Here is a 26,366-nt window from a genome sequence, read left to right on the forward strand (position 1 = left end):
ATTCAAGAACAGTGAGATGCTGGGTTTTCTCCAGGCAAAGGGTTGCACAATCTTCCTGCTCTTTCTGGGAGTAGCAGCTCTCAGGTGACCACATCCAGGGCAGGTGTGGGGTGTGGGGTGGGGTGGGGTGGTGAGATAGCCTTGTTTCTTGTGTAAGAATCACCACTCCCAACCCAGGGATAAAACTAGGAATTGAAACAGGCACCCAGAAGGCAAAGGCCTCGGGAACTTTCTTTCTCAATGTAGTCCAGTCCTCTCTGGTACTGTCATCTGGGGGAAATTGGTGTCATGGAAAATTTTACTTCTGATTTCATCATTGAGAAAACTGGGCTAAGTGAATCAACAAGTTTTAAACATCTGCGTGTGACAGGCACTGTGCAGGACGCTTTGCTGTGCCTTAATTCACTGAATCTAGATCTTTGAATATTTAAAACCCCACCCCGAAGTAAGCATTTGGATGAACCCCACCATATAGATAAAGAGAGTAAGGCCAGAGAGGGGAAAATGACTTGCCCAAGGTCACGAGGTGGGTACGTAGAGGAGCTTGAAGCTAAGGCCAAGGCCACCAGGATCCAAAGTCGCTGTTTTTTTCTATTCTTTTTTGCTGCCATAGAGGCAGTTTAATGGACTAACCCACAGAGGGTCCAGAGTTCTGCCATTAGAGGGATATGGCTTTTATCTTTAGCTCTGCCTGGCTCAAGTTGTGTGACCTTGAGCAATTAATTTCTTATTTTCTTCATCTTTATAGATGGGGATTAAGAATCATTTCTGCAGGGACACCTTGGTGGCTCAGTCGGTTAGGCATCTGCCTTTGCCTCAGGTCCTGATTTGGGGGTCCCAGGGATCGAGCCCTGAATCGTCGTCTACATGTTTAGTGTGGAGTCTGCTCAAATTAATAAATGAGTTCTTAAGAAAAAAGAATTGTTTTTGTAGCCATTGGATTGTTGGAGGAACTTCAGGAGATTTTGTGTTCAAAGCACTCATATAGTGCCTGACAAATGTAAGTGATGTTCAATGTAAGCAATGATCTGTTCCCAAAAAGTAAGTTAGTTTGGTTCCCGGTTCCTTCGCAAAGCACTTGCATCAACCTTCAAGTTCCCCGAAACCACTCAGAGCTCCGCTGCTAACAATGGCCCTTGTTTCACTAAAAATAAGAATCATGATAACAGCTGATGGTTTCTGTGCATGGCCAAATGCCTGGGTGCTTCTCCAACCTCATCTCATTTAAATGACGTGAGCAGCTATGTCTTGCTGTGGAAGGGGTGCTCCTGTGAGTGGCTGCTTGAAGGCAAAAGGAAACCCCCCCCCCAACTTTGCCGAGGCCCTGCAGTGGTAGCATCATTTGCTGAGGGCTCATCACAAGTTAGTCAGCCTCCTAAGTGCACTACTGACCTAATGGAATCCTTCCGGAAGTGGCCGCCACAATCCCTATGTTACTGATGAAGAAACTGAGGCCTAGAGAGGATCAGTAAGTTGCTGTTATACTTCTTTTGGTTTAGGTGGACCATAATTTACCTAACACATATTTCTGAGGCTAATGCTTAGGATGAAAAATGCGAAGATGCTTGCGTTGGGAAGCAGCCATCCCTCAGTAGGCCTGCTTTGTTCATTCAGTTCCAAATTTCGGTAGTTCCGAACTTGGTTATTTCTGAAAGGGGCTCTGGCGGATAACAGGACAAGTTTTCTCTAAAGATCAGGAAATTCTGGACTGAAGAGGTGAAGGGAACTTACCCAGGACACAGTCTGATAGCAGCAAAGTTTGGGACTCGAATCAGCGGCACTTTGGCCTGGGCGGCCCAGTTACTGAGCAAACGGGTGAGGGACTTTGGCCGGCAAAAGAAAGGAAGAACCTGTTCCTCACCTGCGAAATAGGGTCAAGACGGGACCTCCTTGGGGAGTAGTATGGCCAAGCCCAGGGACAGCCACCCTGTGCTAGGAACGCGACAATAGAAAATGAAGGGACGGGTGGAGCGCTAGCATTCCCCAGAGGTGGTGGTGGGAGGGTGTGATGGGAGCGGGGGCGGAACTTTGGCTCGCAAAGGCGGGAGTTGGAGAATTCGGGGCGGGGCTTGGAGAGTCAAGGTTTAGATAGGCAGTGGGCGTGGCTTGTGATGCTGAGAATGGGGTTGGGTCCGTGGGTGGGGCTTCTAGCAGCGGGGCGGGGGTTTGTGGCGCCGCTGGGCCAGTTCGGACGCAGTGGGAGGGGAGGCGGGCTTAGAAAGCCAGGAGGCCTACTAAGGGTTTGGATGGGGCAGTGGGCGGGCTCAGGGGAGCTAATGTTCCGGTTTTGAGGGGGTCTGGAAGAATCTTTGAGGATCCGGGGGATGTGGCCCTACAGAGCCAAGGCGGGCCAGTGGGCGGAGCTCCCGGTTCTGAGGAGCGGCGGGCGTGGCTAGGGAGCGCCCATGGGCGTGGCCCTCTGGCGTGTTGACTAGTAGGCGGTGCGTGTGCTTGGGTACCGCCTTCCTCCGCAGCCCACCGGCATCCCTCGGCGCGACCACAGGGGGCGCTAACGAGAGTGGGGCGTGGAACCAGGGGTGGGAAGTGGGCTTTCCCTCCCGGAAGTGGGCGTGACGGGCCGAGCCCTAGGGCCCTTTGGTTGGGCGCGGCGCGGGGCGGGGGCGGGGTCTGCGTGCGGTGGCGGTGGCGGCGGCGGCTGCCCGCGCCCCTCCCCCGCGCGGCGCTCAGTGCCAGGCGGGAGGCGGCAGCGGTTAGAGGCTTCGCCGGGCTTTGCAGCGGGGACTTCGGCGGCGGCGGCGGCGGCGGCGCCTCAGGCATCTCGGCCCTGGTGAGCAGCGCGCGCCTTGCGGGGCCGCTCGGGAGCGAGCTGGCGGGCCGACCGGTCCTCTCAGCATGTGCCGGCGCCGGCTGACAGGAGCCGGCAGGGCGTGGGGCAGGGCCCAGTGGAGGGGAGTGGGCTCTAGTGGGAGCGCTGGGCGCAGACCCTTGGGCCGCCCCCCCCTCCACGGCCGGTGTGCAGCGGGTTGGAGCAGGGGCTGCTGCCGGAGGTTCGGGACGGAACCGCTTGGCCTTGGGAGGGTGAACCGGGATCCCTGTGGGGAGGAGGCTGCCCAGGGGCGGCTTTCGGAGGTCCAGAAGCCTCCCGCCCGGGTGAACAACCCCGGGTCGGGTGGGGAGGAGCTGTCTGAGGAAGGGTTTTAGGGATTGGGGACCCGCCTGGCTGGGTGGGGTCTGGGGTGGGCAGGGGCTGTTCGGGGGGGTTAGGGCGCCGAGTCGGGGGGCGCCGGGCCTGGGGGCGGGGTTTGAGTCGCCCCAGGGAGCGAGTGGGTGGGGGGCCAGGGGACGGGCTCACGTGGGGCCAGGGCGAGCTGGGGCCCTGCGTGGGAGGGGCGAGGGCGGCGGTCTAGCCCGAGGGTGGCTGGCTGTGGGTGCGAGGCCGGCTCCGGGTCCTAAAGATCTAGCTCAGGGGTCGGGAAGGGCAGGGCTCGGCTAGAACTGGAGTAATGTGGTCAGGGGCGGCTTGGGAGAGCGAGGAGCAGAGCGGTGGGGAGTGGCGGCCTGGGAGGGCCAGGGCTGGCGTCCGGGCGGGGGGCGGCTGTTGGGAGAGGAAGAGCGGAGCCGGAACGCTGCAGGGTCGGGGGACTGGAGCGTCGGAGTGAACCGGGTCATTCAGAGATGTGCTCCCCTAATAGCGGAGCAGCTGGCGAGGGACGCAGTCAAAAGGAGCGAGGTGCAGGTGGGGCTCCGTTGCGCCTAAAATGACTGGGGATGAGGTCAGATGTAGAGGGTGGAAATGCTGGAACCCAGCTCTCCCGCCCGTCCACACCGGCGCGCACACACCAGCTCTCGGTCTCTCAAATGATTTGAATGTGTTGGGGGAAGTGGCAGGCTGCTAGGGAGAGCCGAGAAGAAAGGGGCTTCCTCTTGGAGGGAGGCGCTGGCCCTGCCGTCCTTTTTTGGGAGTGTTCAAAGGGTTTTGATCGCTGGAAAAGGAAACGTAGGCTTTACTGCATCGTGGTTTAGAATCACATCCTATATTTGGCCTTAATGTAGGCTGCCCTTGTTTTGTGGCGTCTGAAGTACTTGCTCTACATGTTGCTAACGTGGAATTCTGGGTGAGAAGCAAATTGCAAGTTGTTCATCTCCCCCAGGATAGAAAGATACAAAGGCCTTTCTTTCCTTTAAGACATTTAAACAGGATTGGATGTAGTGAGTGTTTTTAAACTGGTACTGAATGGCCAATGTCTTTACTTTTGGTAATAGTTATTACAAAATATTAGGCCCTTTTACCGCAACCATTCTGCCTGGGATTACATTCTAAAACAGTGCTTGTAGGGCTCTTAGTCACTCTATATAATAATGCATTTCATTGTCCTTATCTGGCAGAATTCTCTCCTAACACCAGGGACTGGTAGAATAGACAAAAACATGATTAAGTATAAGCAGTTGCTTTGTACCGTCTGTTCATTTGTGAAGGCAAGTAGATATCTGTTTATATATCTTCACTTTCTGCATTCCCTGTAAAACTGAAGAAATGGGAAAAATCTGTTTTGGCCTTGATTTTATATATTTCAGAAAACTAACTTAAGGGAAGTCATTTTTTATATTTTATTTTTAGTTTTTTGAGTGGAGATACACTTCAGAGACAGTGTTTGGTTGTGAAGTCTAGTTAGTAACCCTTGGGTCTGAGAGGTTGCATAACTACTTGGGGGGAAGTAAAATAAAACTGGGAATTCTGTTCAATGTTAGGCCTCCGTGATATGCACTGTTTTGTGGTAGGTGATAGTCATGTGTACTGAGGATTGAACAAAGATTGGTGTAAAGGTCAGGTACACACCTTTTTGACAAATGTAGAATGTGCCTTGTCCATATTTATTTTTGATTATTTGTGGAAGGTACATTGAAGCCTATTGAATTTTAATAGACACATAGCAGTGAGCTATCACACTGCACACAGTATTGAATTTTTCATGTTCATTTGTTACTTTGCCTGCAGATTGTGCTAATTAGCATTTATGTGTATTACTTTACATAGTTCAGGATTAGGTTCAGGGTGGCACATAGTACTTTTTAAACACTCTTGGATTTTTTGATTTACATTTCATGTTTAATGCACCTGTCACTTTTGGGACCTACTCCAACCATGAGGAGGAGAGTCACTCCAGTGTGTGAAATGGAATGTTCAAAAGGATGAATTATCAGCTCTCAGTTATGTAACTGGAATGGCAAATTATTTAATACTTGGATTTGTCACAAACGGGTGCTTTAGAAACTTTTTTTTTTTTTTTAAGATTGTATTTATTTGTCAGAGAAAAAAAAGGGAGAGAGCGCACATGCAGGGGAAGCAGCAGGCAGAGGGTAAAGCAGGCTCCCCACGAAGCAGAAACCAGACTTGGGGCTCAATCCCTGGATCCCCGGATCATGATCTGAGCCAAACACAGACTTTCAACTGACTAAGCCACCAAGGCGCCCCTAGAAACAGATATTATTAACTGGGCTGTTTTGCCTTTGACTTTCTCAGAGGTGGAACAGTAATAAATTTGGGTGCCTCTTTCCTGTGCAGGGTACAAATCCATGTTTGTTTTCCATTTGGTGACTTCCCTGTGTTACTCTGTTTCTGAGTTATAAAAACTCTTTTTCGTACTTCTCTGTCTTTTTCAACTTAAGATGTCTTTTCTGTATTAAAACATGGAAATCCTCATGAATATTTCAGTATGACCTAGTACCTAGAATCTTAAGTAATAGAATCTCTCTGGGTTTTCTTTGCCCTAGTTTGGATCCTTTAAAATGAGTGAACAAAGTTCTTTATTCCTTTTTGAGAGCTTACTTGTATTTCAGTAATACATAATGGAATCTTTTTTTGTTTTGTAACTTCTTTTTGAGATATAATTCACATACCATACAGTTCACCTGTCTAAAGCTTACAATTCAGTGGTTTTTATTATAGTCACAGAATTGTGCAGTCATCACCGTAGTGTTAGAGCATGTTCATTAGTCCAAAAAGAAACCCCATACCTATTAGTGGTCCTTCAGCCCTGCTGTTCTCCTCCCTCCCCTGCCCTAGGCAGCCACTAATCTATTTTCTGTCCCTGGATTTGCGTATTTTGGACATTTCATATAAATGGGATAATTCAGTATGGGGTCTTTTGTGTCTCTTATTAAGTATAAGGGTTTTCAAGGTTTATTTATGTTGTAGCATGTATCAGTACTATATATATATATTTTTGAAGATTTTATTTATTTATTTGACAGAGAGATCACAAGTAGGCAGAGAGGCAAGCAGAGAGAGAGAGGGAAGCAGGTTCCCTGCTGAGCAGAGAGCCCGATGTGGGACTGGATCCCCGGACCCTGAGATTACGACCCGAGCTGAAGGCATCGGCCCAAACCACTGACCCACCCAGGTGCCCCAGTACTATATATTTTTTTTAACGGTCGAATAATACTTCACTGTGTGGATATACCATATTTTGTTTACCCATTCATTGGTTTGGGTCTTTCTCCCTTTTGGCTGTTACGCATAATGCTGCTATGAACATTCCTGTACAAGTTTCTATGTGGACTTGTTTTCATTTCTCTTGGGACTTGCTGGGTCATATTGGTTACTCTGTGTTTACTGTTAGAGGAACTGCCAGACTGTTTTCCAAAGCAACTGCATCATTTTACAATTCCACCAGCATTGTATAAAGGTTTCAGTTTCTCCTCATCCTTGTCAACAGTGTTACTCTCTTACTTTTTGACTCTAGCCATCCTAGTGGGTGTGAAGCAGTATATCATTGTGATTTTGATTTGCATTTCCCTGATGGCAGAGGATGTCCTGCATCTTCTGAAGTAATTAGCAGACAGTTGAATATTTTCTCTGGAGAAATCTTTATTTAGATGCTTTTCTTACTTTTAAATTGGATTATCCTCTTATTACGAGTTATTTATATATTCCAGTTACATAATATCTTATCAGAAGTATGATTTGTAGAATTTCTCTCTGATTCTGTGAGATGCTGTTTTGCTTTCTTGAGGGTGTCCTTTGAAGCACAGAAGTTTTTAATTTTGGTAAAGTCCGATTTATGCGTAATGGAGTCAATTGATAATGGAGTTAGAAGTTACTTAAACCTTGGGCGCCTGGGTGGCTCATTTGGTTAAGCATTTGCCTTTGACTCAGGTCCTGATCTCAGGGTCCTGGGATTGAGCCCCTCATCAGGCTCCTGCTCAGTGGGGAACCTGCTTCCCTACCCCCACCCCCATCTCTCCCTCTGTGCTCTTTTGCTGTCTCTCAAATAAATCTGTTTTCTTTTCTTTTCATTTTTTTTTTTTTTTAAAGTTACTTGACCTTAAGTCACATCCCCATCAGTATTTTGGTTCTATAAATTAAAAACCAAATGTGAAAGTGTTAGGAAACGATTTAAATTAGTTCTGTATCATAAAGGGTTCATCAGGAACATGTCATTCCCCTGTTTAAATCCTCTGGTGGCCTTCACCTCCTGTCTGTGGTTAAACTTCAAGACTTCTTCCTGTGGCTGTGGATCAGGGTGTCTCTGATTTCGGCCTGCCTCTCCCCTCTTGCTACTCTCCTTCCTATGTTTTCATCTCTGTTGGCTGCTTCCTGAAACTTCTCAGGCTTCAAACCATCTTGTGATGAACTTAACCACTCCGCCCCAATCTGCTGAATCCCACTTGTCCTTTGGGATCCTTCATGAAACTGTCCTCAACCCTGTGGGCAGACATTGTCCCTGTCTTCACACATCAGACATTCATCACTACTGTCTGCTGCAGGGAACTGGACCTGAACTTGAGTTTACTGTCTGAAAGCACCTTCCATAGAAGCCAGAATATGAGAGAGAGGTACCTGACAAGTTATACCAAGATTCCCTTGCTCACAGCTTGGTCTCAGGTGCCTTTGGGTTATTTGGTGAATGAAGGATTATTGAAGTTAACTGAAATATCTTGAGGTCAGTGGGTTTCTTTGATGATTCTTACATCTCTGTTGCCTGTGTAAAATAACAAAGTACAGGGGTATTCCCCCCTGTCTTTCTGGCACCCAAATCCACCTCTTGCCAAAAAATTGCTCAGATGTAAAACCAAGCATTTGAAACATTTTCCCGAGGGCAGAATCTTCTCATCCAAGTTCTTAACCCCCTAATGAAAAGTGATGACTGGTGCATAGCCTTCTTAGTAGGACAGATGGCCGAGGAACATTTTTAGTTTAGAATAACTTAGCCACACCAAAGGCAGCAGGCCAGCCCTGATGGTACTGAGTCAATCAGTATTGGAACCACCCCTGTGTACACCTGATGATGGGTATAAACTAGGTTTTCAGGGCACAAGCCTTCTTGCCTTTCATTCTTTTGTTCGTGCTCTCTTGCTTCTCTCAGAGAAGAGAAAAAAAAATGTTTTGTTCTCCTGTGTTCACTCTTAATAGTATCATTGAAAATACTCTACTTAGTATCTCTCTATTTTTAAAGATGTATTTATTTATTTTAGAGAGAGAGAGTGTGTGTGTGTGTGTGTGGTGTGTGTGTGTGTGTGTGTGCTGGGGTAGGAGGGAGAGGGAGAGAGAGAACCTCAAGCAAACAACATGCTGAGTGTGGATCCTGATGTGGGGCTCGATCTCAGGACTTCAAGATCATGACCTGAGCTGAAATCAAGAATTGGATGCTCAACTGACTGAGCTACTGAGGCTCCCTGTATCTTGAGAATTAGGAGAAACCAAATGGCCATTTGGAACATTTGTGCTGCTGCTGCTGCCTTTTTTTTTTTTTTTTTTTTAAGATTATTTATTTATTTATTGGACAGACAGATCACAAGCAGGCAGAGAGAGAGTGGGAGGGGGAAGCAGACTCACTGCCGTGCAGAGAGCCTGATGCGGGGCTTGATCCCAGGACCCCGAGATCACAACCCGAGCAGAAGACAGAGGCTTTAACCCACCGAACCACCCAGGCGCCCCTGGCTCCACTTCTTAATAGCTGTGACTGCCCAGTTATCCCACCTCCCTGAGCCTGCTTTCTCTTCTGTGGTGAGGGATGCTAATGGTTCCTTGCTGGACTAGCAAGTAGACCATGAATAAATTTGTATTCCCTCTGTCATCACTCTTAATGTCTGTTAATGAATGGAACTGGGGAGAGTAAGTCTAATACATTTTACTTCTGAAATTAAGCCATTAATGTATGGATTCCCACTCCCACCTTGGAATTTTAGACTTTGAATCAAACTTGAATTACTGAAGAGGGGAAGACTGTCTAAATTTAGGTTAGGAAGGTAATTTTATTTATTTTTCTTTAATTTTTTTTTAATTGTACACTTTATTTTTTTTTTTAAGATTTTATTTATTTATTTGAGAGAGAGATAGTGAGAGAGAGCATGAGTGAGGAGAAGGTCAGAGAGAGAAGCAGACTTCCCGTGGAGCTGGGAGCCCGATGTGGGACTCGATCCCGGGACTCCAGGATCCTGACCTGAGCCGAAGGGAGTCGTCCAACCAACTGAGCCACCCAGGTGTCCCAGGAAGGTAATTTTAAAGATGAGGCAAGGTTTTGTTTTCTTTTTGCCTCTGTCTGTATTAGAAATGTCTATTTAGACAAGGTTCTCTTATTCAGGCCTCCTTTGTATTCAGTCATTTTAAGGAAAAATGTTTAGTTCCTGGGAAAGATTGCTATCTTTTTAGGGTTTGCTTCTAAGGAGATTGCGCGGCAGTGCCCAAGACTCTTATCTGGTTATAATGTTAATGGCAGTGTTGTGATAAACTAACATTGTTTGGGAAAGAGCCTCAGTAGCTACGTGGGATGTTAAATTGGGCCTGTCACATGAATTTCACATTAGTAACAAAATAGTCCCTCCTGTTTGCCACAATAAAGAGAAATTACATCAAATTAATGCAAAGGTCAGAGTGAGAAAAAGTAGAATACAGACGGGTATATTTTGTATGACTGAAGGCAATAATTTCACAATACATATCCCCCCCTTTGGTCATGAAATTGCCTATATTAATTTTTTAAAAATTATGAACATGGATCATACAAAGCACCAGTATCTTACTACCTTTTTTTTTATTTTTAAAAAGATTTTATTTATTTGATACAAAGAGGTAACAAGTAGGCAGAGAGAGAGGGGGTAAGCAGGCTCCGTGCTGAGCAGAGAGCCCAGTGCGGGGCTCAATCCCAGGACCCTGAGATCATGACCTGAGCTGAAGGCAGAGGCTTAATCCACTGAGCCACCCAGGTGCCCCTCTTACTGCCTTTCTAAGAATATATCATTTTAAGGTGTTTGGGAGATTATTTCTCAAGTCCAGAGGTCCCCATTCTTTTTTTCCTTTTTTTTTTAAGATTTTATTTGTGGGACGTCTGGATGGCTCAGGTGGTTAAAGGTCTTTCTTCAGCTCAGGTCATGATCCCAGGGTCCTGGGATAGAGTCCTGCGTCAGGCTCCCTGCTCAGTGGGGAGCCTGCTTCTCCCCTTGCCTCTGCTGTTCCCCCTGCTTGTGCTCTCTCTCTTTCTAACAAATAAAATCTTTGAAAAAGAAAAAGATTGTAGTTATTTGTCAGAGAGTGAGTGAGCAGAAGCGGGGGAAGCAGCAGGCAGAGGGAGAGGGAGAAGCAGGCTCCCCACTAAGCAGAGAGCCTCATGTGATGTAGGGCTTGATCCCAGGGTCCTGGGGTTGTGACCTGAGCCACAGTCAGCCACTTAACTGACTGAGCCACCCAGGCGCCCCCAGAGGTCCTCATTCTTGGCTATCCATGAGGATCATCTGTAGACCTTTATAAATACATCTGCCTGGGCTTGTGCTCCCTGGTGATTCTGAATCACAGCCAGAGTGGAAAGTACCTTGTTGGTCAATTCCTCCTCTTAAGGTGGAAGGTACTATTGTCATAGGAGCATGAGAGACTTGCCCAATATCAGGAACTTAACTGTTCCATCCCTCTTCCCCCAGCTGCCTTCCACCTCCTTCCATGTGTCTTGTGAAATTCATTTTTAGAGTTGGTTGTGTCGAATTATAGTGTCTTGTCAATTTTTTTTTTTAAAACAGTGAACCTGATGTACTTTCTCTTCTTAGTCCTTGACCGAATGCACCAGTTCCCTCTTAACCTTACACCACGGTCTTTTGCCAGACCTACTCAACAGAGTTTGCCTCTTCAGTTTATCATCGTTATCAGTAGTTTGTACCAATGTTTGTGTCTTTTCTCACATCTTTAGCGTGTGCATGTATTTTATTTACCCTATCAGATTTGTCCAGATATTCAGGTCTTTTAAGATGAATTTTTGGGGAACTTAAGTGGAATCTCTAGGATAAGCCTTTGGCAGATTTGATTTCTTAGTTTTAATGTAAAAAAAAAAAATCTGTTTTTATTTCCTCAGTTTTATAATCTGACCGTTAGTAAACCGTGGTTGTAGGTATTTATCTCAAAAGTTTCAAAGACCAATTAATATTGCAAAAGTGACTTTGCATTGCGTCTTGCCAGAATAATCTGTACCATTAGGCCATATGCATATGGAGACACTAATTTTGATAAGAGCAACACGTGGGTACTGGAACTACACAGATTGTAACAGGCATGGTGAAAATGAAAACCCTTTAGGATCAGCAGAAGTTGATCACAGCTTTACAGTGTGGTTTTTCTGGCTCCATGGAGCCAAAACAGACTGGGAATCTGGGCACAGGGCTGTTTGGTGCAAGAGCCTTTTTTGCCCCATTGTGGAGTCAGATGTGTGTCCCTATATTCTGAGAACTGCTGAGATCTTCATGCTGCATGAACAGAGATGTAGTTTTTCAGTTTTGTGAAAGGCTGTAAACACATGTGGGAAAGGAAGTGTGGGGAGAGTCCTGCCTTTGGAGGGGGTGTTTTCCACTCTTGATATTGTAGGGGTTCTTGACAGAGTTCACAAGCACCTACCTCCTCCTCAGGACAAATGTTTAATCACCCTTGTTTGCTTACTTCACATGAAAGATAATTAAATTCCTTTTTGCAATGGTCAAGCATTCTTTTCTAGTTAAAGATTGTAATTCCTTTCATTCTTAGGAACTTAAAGAATTGAGCCTGACTTACAAATGCAAAAACTCAAATGCTGCGTGAGTGCGACCGAGAAACACATGTAAACTTGAGCTGTCCTCTCCCTTAAGCAGAAGAATTTATTGGGAGACCCATCACTTTACAAGCTAGACGGTGAATTAGTTTTGTGGTTAGTAGTGTCTTTAGCTAAACATTGTCATCCTGGTTTTTCTTGGCAAGCAAAAGAGGGGCCCCGGCCAGCGAGGGCTGGCCATAGCTCCTGGGGGTGGTATTCAGTAAGATGTGTGTTGTCTGTTCTAGAAATAGAGAAACCTTGGACTTGCTCTCTTACCCAAGCTGTTGGCTGCTTTACACTGCTACTATAGGTAGAGATAAGTTAGAAGTTTTTGGTTCTTTAGTATCCTGAGAGTTTCATTTTGTTCTTACACCACATAGAGATACCTTGCATGCTCTGGGCTGAAATTGGCATGTGGAACAAATAATGGGCATCACCTGCAAAGGATGGTTGTGAACCATGCGGTTTTCTAAGGCTGAATGGTTGAGAGCACAGATGCAGTTTCTGTTTTGCAGGCACTGTGTACATTCAGTCCTCAACCCGGAACTGGGTTGTGTTCCAAAGTTGATCTCAGTTATTTGGAACTCAGATGGCATTTATGGTATAGATTTAGAATTATAAGTGGTGGGCAAGTTCCCAGTCTAGACTGAAGAAATGTGTTTAATTCACAGCCATAGGTTTTTCACCTTTTCATGGTGATAGTGGAGTCCTGTAAAACAGAGGGGAGGAACCGTGTTCTATACCGACCAGCCTGTGCTGGCATCTGGTAGCCTCCTGCCCTGGCAGCCCTCCACAGGCTTCATCCTCCTTCCTTCATTTGAAGCTTCTGCTCCCCTGTTAAGCTGTAAAGCATATGGTTCGAATTCATTTCTACTCATGTGTTCCTGGATTGCCACAGTCACTTCTAGGCTACCACTGTTTATCCGTGTTAGGATGACTATGGGCTTTAATTAGATTATTTTCCTCGCATCTCTCTACCCTTTCAGAGGTACAATATTAATATTTTTATTGTTAATTTCTTTCTTTCTTTCTTTCTTTTTTTTAAAGAGGAAATGCGGAGTGGGGAGAGGGAGAGAGATTATGCAGGTTCCACACTGAGTGCAGAGCAAGACTCCAGCTTGATCTCACAACCGTGAGATCATGACCTTAGCTGAAATCAAGAGTCAGACACTTAACCAGCTGAACCATCCAGGTGCCCCAATATTAATACTTTTAAAAAGGAATATTCCTATTATAGATCATCTCTCTAAAATTTTGGCCTTCAGTCAGTGCAACAAGGTTTCAGGGGAAAAGTTGAGTTAAGGTGTGTGGATCAGGGAGAGCTTATGTAGAGGCTAGCTCTCATACCTGGAATCAGGAAGAAGCCTTCCCTGCTTTTGGAAGGTTCTTCCTGTTAACTCTAAAACAGTTCCTCTGCTTTTTTTTTTTTTTTTTTTCCTGAAATATTCATGATCCCTTTTTCCATCCCTTTCCTTTTGGAAACCACTCTGGAAAGGGTGTTAAGTTTTAGCAGTGACTTGGTTTCTGTGATCTTTGAGAAGTGGATCAGGGCAGGGTATTGGCTGTAAATTGGGTGGGCCTGTACTGGCCAGAGCTAGGCACCGATCTCTGTATTTCTGTTCCCTTATAAACTCTTACCAAAAAGCCTCTTCAAACAATAAGAAATAAGTCACCTCTCTTTTTTCGTTGTTGCCTCTTTGAGGGGTTTGGATTGTCTGGTTTCCAAGAACTCATTCAAACATTTTTATGTATTAAGTATTTTACTTGCTTTTAGAATGTGTAATAGTTTAAAAAATATGTTACAGACTTCCTCTAGCCCTCAAATGTATAATTCCTTTTTTTTTTTTTAAAGTAATATCTATGCCTAATGTGGGGTTCAAACTTAAAACCCTGAGATCAAGAGTCATGTCTCTACCGGCAGAGCCAGCCAGGTGCCCCTCAAGTATATATTTTTCAATACTGAATTCCATGTGGGACTGAGCTCCATGGGAGTTGAGAGGACAAGGTAGGTGTTGGAGAGTCAGCATCTATGGGACATGGAGTTGAGGCCCTAAGGGTGTATAAAATAGCACTTGGCTGATTTGGAACAGGTGTAATAGTGAGGAGGAATAGTGTAAGATGGATAGAGGAAATGGCCCAGATTATGGAAGTCATGATAATAGACTATATATTCTATGTATGTAAAATGTAAATATAGCTTTGATGTGGAGTTACAAAGGTAGATGAAAATGTAATTTGTGGATGTCACTAGTGTTAAGGATTCCTCTGAATTATATTTTGGGTTAAATGATTAGAAATTTAAAAATAAATACCTGTATGGAATTATTTTTCAGTTTGTGAAAGTGAGACCTAATATCACTATCTTTCACATTCCTTGAAGGCAGAGAGTACTCTACATTTTCTGTGTCTCCTTTCCCAGCATGCTGCCTGGCACACAGTAGGTGTCCAATAAATGTTAGTTGAATAATTGAATTTCAGTTTTAATGTGATATGCTTGTGATAGAGATGGTCAGTCTTCCCATTTTACTAGACGATGAATGTATTAAAGGGGGCATTTTCTGTGGTGTGGAAGGATTACTAATTGTACACATTTACTTACTTAATTATTTAATGGTAATCCAACCCCATAGTTTTCATTATAGATACGTAACCAAAGTGTGTGTGTGTGTATGTACATGTTTGTTTATTGGAACATTTTTTATTTGTAAAGCACATTTTAGAGCTCTAATCACAACATGAATTCTGATGAAAAACAGGGTGACATTACATATTGGTGCTTGATTGCAAATTTACTGACTTCTTGAATAAGTTGAAAATACTGGTAGTTTGGGGTTTTTAGGTCTTTTGTTTTTTAGTTTAGTTAGCAGCTTTTATTTTAGAAGCAATTGAAGTAACATCCCTGTGGAAGCATGCTTTCATCTGGTGAGTTTTTCTTAAAATAGCTATGAAAAGAACCATAATTTGTATAAAGATGAGGATTTGAAGTTAAGGTAGACATGGAGAAAATTGAGCTCTCTTTCCTTTCTCCTCTCGAGTTTCTTATCCTTTAATGCATTGTCTAGCTGTTCAGTGTCCCCAGTGGGTCCTGAGGGCCCTCCAGGCCAGCCCGAGGGGAATCACAGAGAGCTATCAGCCCTTTTTAGAGGCTCCTGGGCTCGAAGGTTTTAATGTGTTTGCATTCATCTGACTTGAGAAATTGACAAAAACTGGGTAGGGCAAACTATGTAGTATTCCAACTGTTGAATCATTTGGGGGCTCATTTGTGCGTTTTTTAAAAAAGATTTTTATTTATTTATTTGACAGAGCGAGAGAGAGCGCACAAGCAGGGGGAGCATCAAAGGGAGAGGGAGAAGCAGGCTTTCTGCTGAGCAGGGAACCTGATGTGGGACTCCATCCTAGGACCCTGAGATCATGACCTGAGTCGAAGGCAGACTCTTCACTGACTGAACCACCCAGGTGCCCTCATTTGTGCATTATTAAAGTTTGAAAAACCATAGGCCTTCATTTATATTGTATTAGTGATGCATGATCACAAAGAATTGTTTTGTAGTTGTAATAAGTGATCCTAAAAATTGTAGGGACACCTGGGTGGCTCAGTTAGTAGAGCATATGACAGTCTCTCTCTCTCTCTTTTTTTTTTTTTTTTAGTAGAGCGAGAGAGGGCATTGCCCGCACAGGGAGGTGGGGAGGGAGAGAGAGAATCTTAAGTAACTCCACGCCCAGCATGGAGCCGGCTGTGGTGGCTCAGTCTCACAACCCTGAGATCACGACCTGAACAGGAGTCAGATGCTTAACTGATTGAGCCACCTAGGTGTCCAGAGCAGTCGACTCTTGTTCTCATGGTCATGAGTTCAAGCAGCATGTTGGGCATTGAGCCTACCTTAAAAAGAATCGTTTTGTAATTGCATGCATGCGTGTGTGCGTGTGTGTATGCGTGTATTTCTGGCAATTTTTAGAGATTACTACTACTTTTAAATTAGGGTTTTTTTTTTTTGTTTGTTTGTTTGTTTGTTTTTTTGCTTGTCTGTTATAAATGCAGTCTTTTAAAAGAATATTAGGTATGGGAAGCCCCCTGATCTTTATACTAGTCTTCTACTCAAAATGCTTTAAAGCAGATTCTTCTGACTTTCTTTTGAGGCATATAGCAATTCTTTTTTAGGGCGCCTGGGTGGCTCAGTGGGTTAAGCCGCTGCCTTCGGCTCAGGTCATGATCTCAGGGTCCTGGGATCGAGTCCCGCATCAGGCTCTCTGCTCAGCAGGGAGCCTGCTTTCCTCTCTCTCTCTCTGCCTGCCTCTCTGTCTACTTGTGATTTCTCTCTGTCAAATAAATAAATAAAATCTTTAAAAAAAAAAAAGGCAATTCTTTTTTAGTTCTGTTATGCAGTCCGATTAATTTAACATAAAGAATTGGCTGATTTTCTTTTCAAATCTTCATTCAGTTTGGAAGGAAAGTAGAATTGGGGGTTGTGTTAGAGTTTTGCCAACTAAGGCTACTAGAAACTGCTTGTAATAGAATATTCACTCCCAAAATACTTAGCCCAACTGTTTTCTCCTCAGAGAGGGCTTTATTTGTTTGTCTCACTTCCCTCGAGGTATTTTCATTTTATTGGTGAAATAAAATGTATGATGTTTTTTCTTTTAAGAACTGAGGTCTTTGGGGGGCGCCTGGGTGGCTCAGTGGGTTAAAGCCTCTGCCTTCAGCTCAGGTCATGATCTCAGGGTCCTGGGATTGAGTCCCGCATCGGGCTCTCTGCTCAAGCAGGGAGCCTGCTTTCTCCTTTTTCTCTGCCTGCCTCTCTGGCTACTTGTGATCTCTGTCTGTCAAATAAATAAAAAATAATCTTTAAAAAAAAAAAAAAAAAAGAACTGAGGTCTTTGGAAGGTAGTGGGTGGTGGGAAAGTATTTATTTGCTAGTAACTGCATTTTCCTCAGTGAAGTTACATTCTTCCCATTTCTTGTACTTTGTTGTAGAGACTGATACTCTGTGGGGGTTTTTGTCCTCTACTCCTTTTGATAAGAGGTGTGCAGATAACAAAATAATTTGTATTTTTACAAAAAGGATCAGACAAAATGATTTGCCCAAGGTGGTAAGATTTTAAGAGTTATACTTTCCTATTTCTGTAGGGTGTCTGAAAATTATGGAGACCTAGATTTATATTTAAACAGTATTAATTTCATTTTGAAATCACAGGCTTAGTATGTTTACCTTCAAGCTCTGGATATGTCTTTGGGCAGAGTACCTTAATTTTAAGCCATGACTCCAGTTATTAATCTGAAAAGGAATGATGCATTATTTGAATTTTTTCCCTATTTTTTTCTTTTTCTTTTTTCAAACACCCTACTCATAGGGAGAAGCCTTTTTTTTTTTTTTTTTGGGTCAGAGAGAGAGAGCACAAGCGGGGAAGAGGCAGGCAGAGGCAGAAGCAGACTCCCCGCTGAGCAGGAAGCCTGATGTGAAACTCAATCCCAGGACCCTGGGATCATGACCTGAGCCAAAGGCAGAAGCTTAACTGACTGAGCCATCCAGGCATCCTGAGAGAAGGCTCTTTGAAGTTACTACTAAGACGTGGTTCTTTGCCCTGGCTATTGACAGGCTATTGTGTGTGCTTCTCCATCCCAGCATTTGTCATAGCAGCAGATTAATGTTAGTGTGAATGTTTGGTTGTAATGCATGTCTTTGAGCAGATTGTAAGCTGCGTGAGAGCTAGAGCCGGGTCTCCTTGCTCAGCATTGTGTCTGCCATGTCTAGCATGATCCCAAGCACATGACCAAAGGTCAATAAATATTTGAATAAATGATTGATGACGAGTAAAGACCTATTCAGCATTCACAGTTGTGTGTTTGTGTTGTTTGTATAACCCTATGAGTGCTAGTAACTAATTGAGTTCTCAGTGAATTTTGTGTCTTTTATTGGAGGATTGTGGGCTGGCTCCCAATGAAAGAAGCATTTCGTATCGATTTGTAGGCTTCAGATTATAGTAGGCGCCCTAGAATAATATGGTAGTCATCTGTTTTGTAGATGAAGAAACCAACAACCATAGGACAAAAATGATTTAATGGTTAAGTGACTTCCTACTCTATCTGGCTCTTCCCTTAAAGTATTGTCAAAAGTATATGTTTTGTCACTGCCCAGGGTATAGGGTATTAAAAAGGGAAGACAGATTCTTCAGTGAAAGGTGATTACTTTGTTTTTTTGACATTGCTCGTTTTGTCTATGCCTACCCTTACGAAGATCTTCATAAAAATGTCTTTTAAAAAAACTCCCAAAGATCTGGGAATCCAGTAATTTTGTTTCCTGGTACAAGTATAGTGATAAAGAATTACTAAAATTTTATCCCAAGAGTAACTCCATCTGACTAAGTGCGAGAAACAGACTTAGCAAGTTTGAACAGTCATACAGTGTGCTTTTCACCAGTTGTTGATAAGAGAAGTAGGTCATCGGTACAGAAAGAGTATTTCGAAACACATTCATCATTAATTTTTAAGTGAGATTGCTCGGTCAGTCATGTCTGTAAAAGTTCTGCAGTTGATAGGAGAACTCTTGGGATTAATTTGGCTCTTTGATGAGAAGAGGTTCAGCTTCTGAGACTAGTCTCCTGTGGTACGCTTGAGGGAGATGGTGTAGCCTCTGATTCCGATCTGCAGTGTTCTCTGGGCAGCGTTCTCTGCATGCCTCTCTGTCTCTGTGATGGAGGTTTCTTATGCAATTCTTTTTTCAAAGCTCCAGGGATGGGGAGAGGTGGTTGTGTTTATGGAGATGCTGGTGATAAGCAGCAAATTGGGAAAATATGAGGGATAGTAAACATGTCATCCTTACACATGACCATAGGAAAAAAATCTGCTCTTATTTTGGTAGTGCAGTAACAAAAACATACTTCTGTTGTTGAAGAGCTGGAGATGACCCCTAATACCTTAAAATCTCATGTTTTAGCACCTGTGAAATTTCTGTAATGTCATTATTTATTATATTTTAAGTGAGTTAGAGGTCCTGTTAGGGCATCATTTAGTTGATAAAGGATCTCTCTTTAATTCAAGTGCGAGAGTTAATTTGAAGATTTTTATTTTTTGTATTTAGGATCTTTATATGTTGCTATTTTGCTGTTCATATGCTGATTTCATTTTTAAAGTTTTGGCTTTATTGAGGTATAGTTGACATGAGATTGTGAGATGTTTGAAGTGTACCTTGTGGTGATTTGATTTATGTTCTGTAGCTCATTTCACTTCTTGTCAGACCTCATTTTTAGCAGTCGTTTTCATAGCTTCCCATTCCACTCCAGATCATCAGTCAATGAGTGTTTATGTCACCATCAGGGGTCCTTCGCTTCTTTCTCTAACAGCTTCATAAAATGACTACAGAATTGCAAAAGGTAAAAGTAGGAGTTCTTAGAAAGCTTTAGGAAGTATAAACCTGTTCACTATACCTTGCCTTTTAGAAATTGCCCTTGATATATAGATTTTTTAGCTTTTTATGCGTGTCCTTTTATGCATTTCTCTTAGACAAAAAAGTGCATAGTCCTCTGGCATTATGCCTAAGGGTTTTCAGTTGGAAGTAAAGATTTGCTTCTTTCGGCCTATTTAAAGCTGTTTGTCTCTTAGTCTTTGAATGTTTACAGCCAGTTTCTGTATTTTTATAAAATGTGAGCAAAATGTGATTTCATATTTAAAAATCGCACAAACAGGCCAAGTGGAACTGTGAACTGTTGAGGCAGCGCCGCCACAGAAGAGCCCTGAGTGGCATATTGGCTGACGTGGGAAAGCCAAATTGTATGTGTGATGGGGAGTTTATCATTGAAAAAGTATGAAACTTCAGGGGACGGAAAGTTGAACTGCTCTGTATTTTGTGGTCAGGGTCATTGTGTCTCTCTAGAAGTCTTTTATCTTTGGGCAAGTCGCATAATGTTTCTGTGCCGAAAATGAAGGGCCTGGAATTGATGAGCTTTGGAACATTCTCCACTCCAGGCTTCTGTGAGGACTGAGCCTGGATGCTTCTTGGTGGATCTTGTGTTTTCTTATTGTTCTTTCCTGGAAAGGGTTTAAAAACTAAAATGATAATGGGTCACTGAATTGAAACAAAGTACATTTGTAATTGATGCCTCCTTCTTGGTATTTTGCCTATTACCTGTATGAATAATGGTAATGGGAGGAAACTACTTGGAAGGCAGGAATGAGGGTGAATTTCCCCCTTTGTTCTTACCATTCTTTTTTTTTTTTTTTTTTTAATTTATTTATTTGACAGAGAGAGATCACAAGTAGGCAGAGAGGCAGGCAGAGAGAGAGAGAGGAGGAAGCAGGCTCCCTGCAGAGTAGAGAGCCCGATGCGGGACTCGATCCCAGGACCCTGAGATCATGACCTGAGCCGAAGGCAGCGGCCCAACCCACTGAGCCACCCAGGCGCCCTGTTCTTACCATTCTTGATGTCATAATAAATTTGAACCAACATCAAGGCTGTTCCATACTTGCAGTCCGTTGTCTTAAGTGGTCAGCTGTTTTTCTGGGGGGGGACAAGGTGGTTTTTTTTTTTTTCCCCAGCACCTCAGTGTCGTCAGTGGAGTCCACATCTCTTTCAGCCATAGCTGCCGTGTATGAGTTCTGTTGTGTGTCTGACTTTCTTTTGTGCTTTGTAGGAAATGTTGCATGTGGTCTTTTTCCTTCTTTTTTAAAACAACTTCTGTTCAAGTAGGTAAATTTTGGCATATTTTTTTTCTTGGAATGTGTCATTTATGAATCTGTTAAGAATTGGCTGCAGTTAAAATGATTTGTTAGATGCATTCAAGTGTCACTGGTAGATTTTATTTAAGAAAATTCAAAACACCTCGGTCATCTCATATCCACAATTGGTGAATGTTGAATTTTTGTATTTAATCGGAGCATCTCCCATATTTGCTTTGCGTGTCTGCTCTTTTGTGAATGTCTGTTCTACATAGGCTTACATATTCCATTTCCAGCTCCCTAAAAGCAATTTTAACTATTTGTATTGCCATTTAAATAGCTGTTTTTAGGACATTTGTTTCCTCATCTGCGATCTTACTTGTCATTTTCTTTTAAATAATGCATTCGATCTCTCCTACATTGAAAAGTGCCTACCATTAAAGCAACAACTTAGAGGGAACATGTTCTTTCCCTTTTGGGACATTCTGGAGTCTTCCTGTGGTTGCTGCTGGCAAAGGAACACTGTGAGCACTGGGGTAATTGATGCTCTGAAAGAGTCTCAGCAAATGTGCTGGGCAGGATTTTGCTACTAGTAGGGGTTTTCCTGTATGTGTTCCTAGCAGGATGTGTTTCCTTTCATATGAACCATAGAAATACATCTGCTGGAATCTTTAAACAGATAACTTCTCAATAAACAGGAAAATGTCAAAATTGTGGTCATTTTTTTATGAGAAGGATGGAAGTAGACAGAAGAGAGAAAATACAGTAACATTTACTCAGGTGTTTTGAGTGTATTTCATTTGGTACCATTACAGTATAAACACCCTGTCTTGTCTACATTTTTTCATCTAACACCCAACACATTTTATTTTTATTTATTTATTTATTATTTATTTATTTGACAGACAGAAATCACAAGTAGGCAGAGAGGCAGGTAGAGAGAGAGGAAGGGAAGCAGGCTCGCCGCTGAGCAGAGATCCCGATGTGGGGCTCGACCCCAGGACCCTGGGATCACGACCTGAGCTGAAGGCAGAGGCTTTAACCCACTGAGCCACCCAGGTCCCCCACCCAACACATTTCTTATATGGCCTATGAAAAAGTTTTCTAGGTATAACTTGGCAGTACCTTAATTGAGACTTTACACTCCCCTGTACTAGAGGTTAAGGATTAATCACTGACTGTAAGATGGCAAGTTTTATTCTGAGTATGACTTTTTGCAAACTTTCCTCTGACACTTACAAAGTAAGTTTGGGACACCTGGCTGGCTCAATACATACAGCATGTAACTCTTGATCTTATGAGTTGTGAGTTCAAGCCCCATGTTGGGTATGGAGATTACTTTTAAAAATAAAATCTTTAGGGACGCCTGGGTGGCTCAGTTGGTTGGTCGACTGCCTTTGGCTCAGGTCAGGATCCCGGAGTCCCAGCATCGAGTCCCGCATCGGGCTCCCAGCTCCATGGGGAGTCTGCTTCTCTCTCTGACCTTCTCCTTGCTCATGCTCTTTCTCACTGTCTCTCTCTCAAATAAATAAATCTTATAAAAAAAATAAAATCTTTAAAAGATAAAATAAGTCCCTAAGCCACAGAGATAGACTTCATTTTTAACAGCTTGTTGTTTTTTTTTTTTTAAGATTTTATTTATTTATTTGAGAGAGATTTATTGAGAGAGAACACAAGCAGGCAAGAGAGGCAAGCAGAGAGAGAGGAGGAAGCAGGCTCCCTGCTGAGCAGAGAGCCCGATGAGGGGCTTGATCCCAGGACTCCCGAGTTCATGACCTGAGCCGAAGGTAGCGGCTTAACCCGCTGAGCCACCCAGGAGCCCCTTAACAGCTTGTTCTTGATGTTAAGAACATCAAGATCTTAACATCTTGATGTTAAGATGATCACCCAACATGTAAAGAAAATTTTTTTTTTGTTTCCTTAGATGAGCTGTTAAGTATTGTGAATATCAGTAGTTAGCTTTTAGATTTTTTTTTTAATTTGAAGCAAAAACAGTATATTATCAACTCATCAGAAATCTTTGTGGAAATATAAATTTTGTGCAGCCATTATGGAAAGAATATGGAATGTAAATTTGTGCAGCCACTATGTAGGGCCCTCAAAAAATTAAAATTACCTTATCCAGTGATTCCACTTCTAGGTGTTTATCCAAAAGAAATGAAATCACTTTCTTTTTTTTTTTTAAGATTTTATTTATTTTGGGACGCCTGGGTGGCGCAGTTGGTTAAACGACTGCCTCCGGCTCAGGGCGTGATCCTGGAGTCCCGGGATCGAGTCCCACATCAGTCTCCCAGCTCCATGGGGAGTCTGCTTCGCTCTCTGACCTTCTCCTCGCTCATTCTCTCTCTCACTGTCTCTCTCTCTCAAATAAATAAAATAAAATCTTAAAAAAAAAAAAAAGATTTTATTTATTTTATTTGACAGATAGAGATCACAAGTAGGCAGAGAGAGAGGGAGGAGGAAGCAGGCTCCTTGCTGAGCAGAGAGCCCGATTCGGGGCTCGATCCCAGGACCCTGGGATCACGACCTGAGCCGAAGGCAGAGGCTTTAACCCACTGAGCCACCCAGGCGCCCCATGAAATCACTTTCTTGAAAAGGTATATGTACCCTCATGTTCATTTTAGCCTTACTTGTAATAGCAAGAATTGGAAACAACCTGTGTCTTTGAACAGATAAATTGATAAAGATGTGTGTGTGTGTGTGTGTGTGTGTGTACATATACCACATCTCCTTTATCAATTCATCTGCTGAATATATGTCTATAAAATATACATATGTATGGGTATATATATGTATATATATAATAGGATATTGTTCAGTCATAAAAAGAAATTCTGCTGTCAAGTGACAACATGGGTGGATCTTGAGGGTATTATGCTAAGTGTAATGAGTCACAGAGAAAGACAAATACTGTATGATATCACTTACATGTTTTATTTTATTTTTTTTTTTTTTAAGATTTTATTTATTTATTTGACAGAGAGCGATCACAAGCAGGCAGAGAGGCAGGCAGAGAGAGGAGGAAGCAGGCTCCCTGCTGAGCAGAGAGCCCGATGCGGGCCTCGATCCCAGGACCCTGAGATCATGACCTGAGCCGAAGGCAGCGGCTTAACCCACTGAGCCACCATAAGATTTATTTTAGAGAGATTGTGCACATGGGGTAGGGGAGCAGAGGGAGAGAGTGAGTCTCAACCCGACTCCCTGCTGAGCACAGAGCCTAACATGGGGCTCTCTCTCATAACCCTGAGATCTTGACCTGTGTTGAGATCAAGAATCGGATCCCTGACGGACTGAGCCCTCAGATACCACCACTTAATGTGGGTTTTGAAAACAAAAACAAAGAAACAAAACCAGAACAGAACTCACAGAAACTGAATAGTGATTGCCAGAACTTGGGGGAGGGAGGAGGTGAATGAAATGGGTGAAGGTGATCAAAAGGTACAGACTTCCAGTTATAAGATAAATAAGTCTTGGGGATATAAAGTGCAGCATGGCAACCACAGGAAAGATTTTAAAAATTTTAAAAAATAAATTTATTATGATAGTCACTGGCCAGTCAAGACCTAATAATCCTCTTTCTTGGCCTTCAGTATTACTTGGGGACTTGGGCAGTAGAGATGTGAGGTTCTAGGGGCCCTTGGGTGGTTTAGTTGGATAAGCATCTGCCTTCAATCCAGGTCAAGATCCCAGGGTGCTGGGATTGAGTCCTGTGTGGGGCTCCCTAATCAACAGAGAGTCTGCTTCTCCACCTACTGCTCCCCCTGCTTGTGATCTGCTCTCTCTCTCTCAAATAAATAAATCTTTAAAAATAAAATAAAATAAAGTAGGTGTTTCAACTAAATTCTACAGAGAGCATTTCATAGTTGAGCCTCTGCTCTCAACGTGTTCTCATATTGTCTTTCAAAATCATCAGTTTTTATTAAAATGAAAACCATTTAGGATAATCCCGGTCTTGTTAGAAATGTAGGTAGAATGATAATTTTCATATTGTAAGGGCTTAGGTGAGGTTTGTAATTCCTACATTTTGTGGAAATTAGAAACCATGTCGCATTTTCTCACATCTAAAGTCAATTTATTTTGAAATTTTTAAACATTTCTTTGGGTTGCTTAATGAATGACTTATGCTACATCTTCTCCCTCTACTGCTGTTGATGATCCTACAATTGCAAAGAAAAGAGTTCATACTTGAAAGACCTAATGAGCAGGCAACTTCTCCAAGGTTGAACTCTGACAAGAAATTTAAAATTATACCTAGTATTTCTTTGGATTTGGTGTCTGTTTTATTAGTTTAGGATTTTTTTCTGTTTAATTTAATTGAAAATTTGATTTTTAAAAAAAATTTTTTTTAAGATTTTATTTATTTATTTATTTATTTTTAAGATTTTATTCATTCACTTGACAGAGAGAAATCACAAGTAGATGGAGAGGCAGGCAGAGAGAGAGAGAGAGAGAGAGAGAAGCAGGCTCCCTGCTGAGCAGAGAGCCCGATGCGGGACTCGATCCCAGCACTCTGAGATCATGACCTGAGCCGAAGGCAGCGGCTTAACACACTGAGCCACCCAGGCGCCCAGATTTTATTTATTTGACAGAGAGAGATCACAAGTAGGCATAGAGGCAGGCAGAGAGAGAGAGAGAGAGGAGAAGGAAGCAGGCTCCCCGCTGAGCAGAGAGCCCGATGTGGGACTCGATCCCAGGACCCCGAGATCATGACCTGAGCCAAAGGCAGCAGCTTAACCCACTGAGCCACCCAGGCGCCCCCGTCTTTTCACTTTCTTAATGATATCTTTTGAAGTACAGAGGATTTTAACTTTGATAAGATCCAGTTCATCTACTTTTTATTTTGTTGCTTATGCTTTTGGTGGTGTCATATCTAAGAATTGTTTGTCAGATCCAAGGTCATAAAGGTTTACCTCTGTGTTTACTTCCAAGAGTTTCAATAGTTTTAATTCTTTTACAGGTATGTCTTTTTTTTTTTTTAAGATTCTATTGATTTATTTGGCAGAGATCACAAGTAGGCAGAGAGGCAGGCGGGGCGGGGGTGGGGGGGAGCAGGCTCCCCGCTGAGCAAGAGAGCCCGATGTGAGGCTAGATCCCAGGACTCTCAGACCATGACCTGAGCTGAAGGCAGAGGCTCAACCCACTGAGCCACCCAGGTGCCCCTACAGTTATGTCTTTGATCTATTTGAGTTAATTATTTTATATGGTGTAGGACAGGGCCCAATTTCTTTTGTATGTGGCTGTCGAGTGGTCCCAGCACCTTCTGTTGAAAACTGTTCTTTCCTTATCCAGTGGTTTTAGCAGACTTGTTGAAAATCACTTGACCAAAGATGTATGAATTTATTTCTGGACTTTGAATTTTGTTCCATTGATTTCTATGTCCATCCTTCTTCTTGTTACTCACTGTCATGATTTTCATTGCTTTGTAGTAAGTTTTGCAGTCAGAAAGTATGGCTCTTCTAATTTGTTCTTTTTCAATGTGGTTTTGGTTATTTTAGGGTCCCTTGCAATTTCGTATGAATTTTAGAATCTGTTAATTTATACGAAGCTAGCTGAGATTTTTTTTTTTAAGATTTTATTTATTTATTCGACAGACAGAGATCACAGATAGGCAGAGAGGCTGGCAGAGAGGAAGGGAAGCAGGCTCCCTGCTGAGCAGAGCCCGATGCGGGGCTCAATCCCAGAATCCTGGGATCATGACCTGAGCCGAA

At 43.1% G+C, this 26,366-nt stretch overlaps 1 protein-coding gene across 2 annotated transcripts in view; it reads left to right on the forward strand.

The window, feature by feature from the left end:
• Positions 1-2,683: 2,683 nt before the first annotated feature.
• Positions 2,684-26,366, forward strand: part of CORO1C (coronin 1C) — a 79,101-nt gene continuing 55,418 nt past the window's right edge. The window contains exon 1 of one of the 2 annotated variants that reach the window (XM_044244103.1): positions 2,684-2,788. The gene's annotated coding sequence lies outside the window, so the exon portion shown is untranslated. Of the gene's footprint in view, positions 2,789-15,436; positions 15,465-26,366 lie in introns of those variants that run through there. The other variant, XM_044244104.1, reaches the window with a different exon arrangement.

This window comes from Neovison vison, chromosome 3 (genome assembly GCF_020171115.1).
Source record: "Neovison vison isolate M4711 chromosome 3, ASM_NN_V1, whole genome shotgun sequence".
Lineage (NCBI taxonomy): Eukaryota > Metazoa > Chordata > Mammalia > Carnivora > Mustelidae > Neogale > Neogale vison.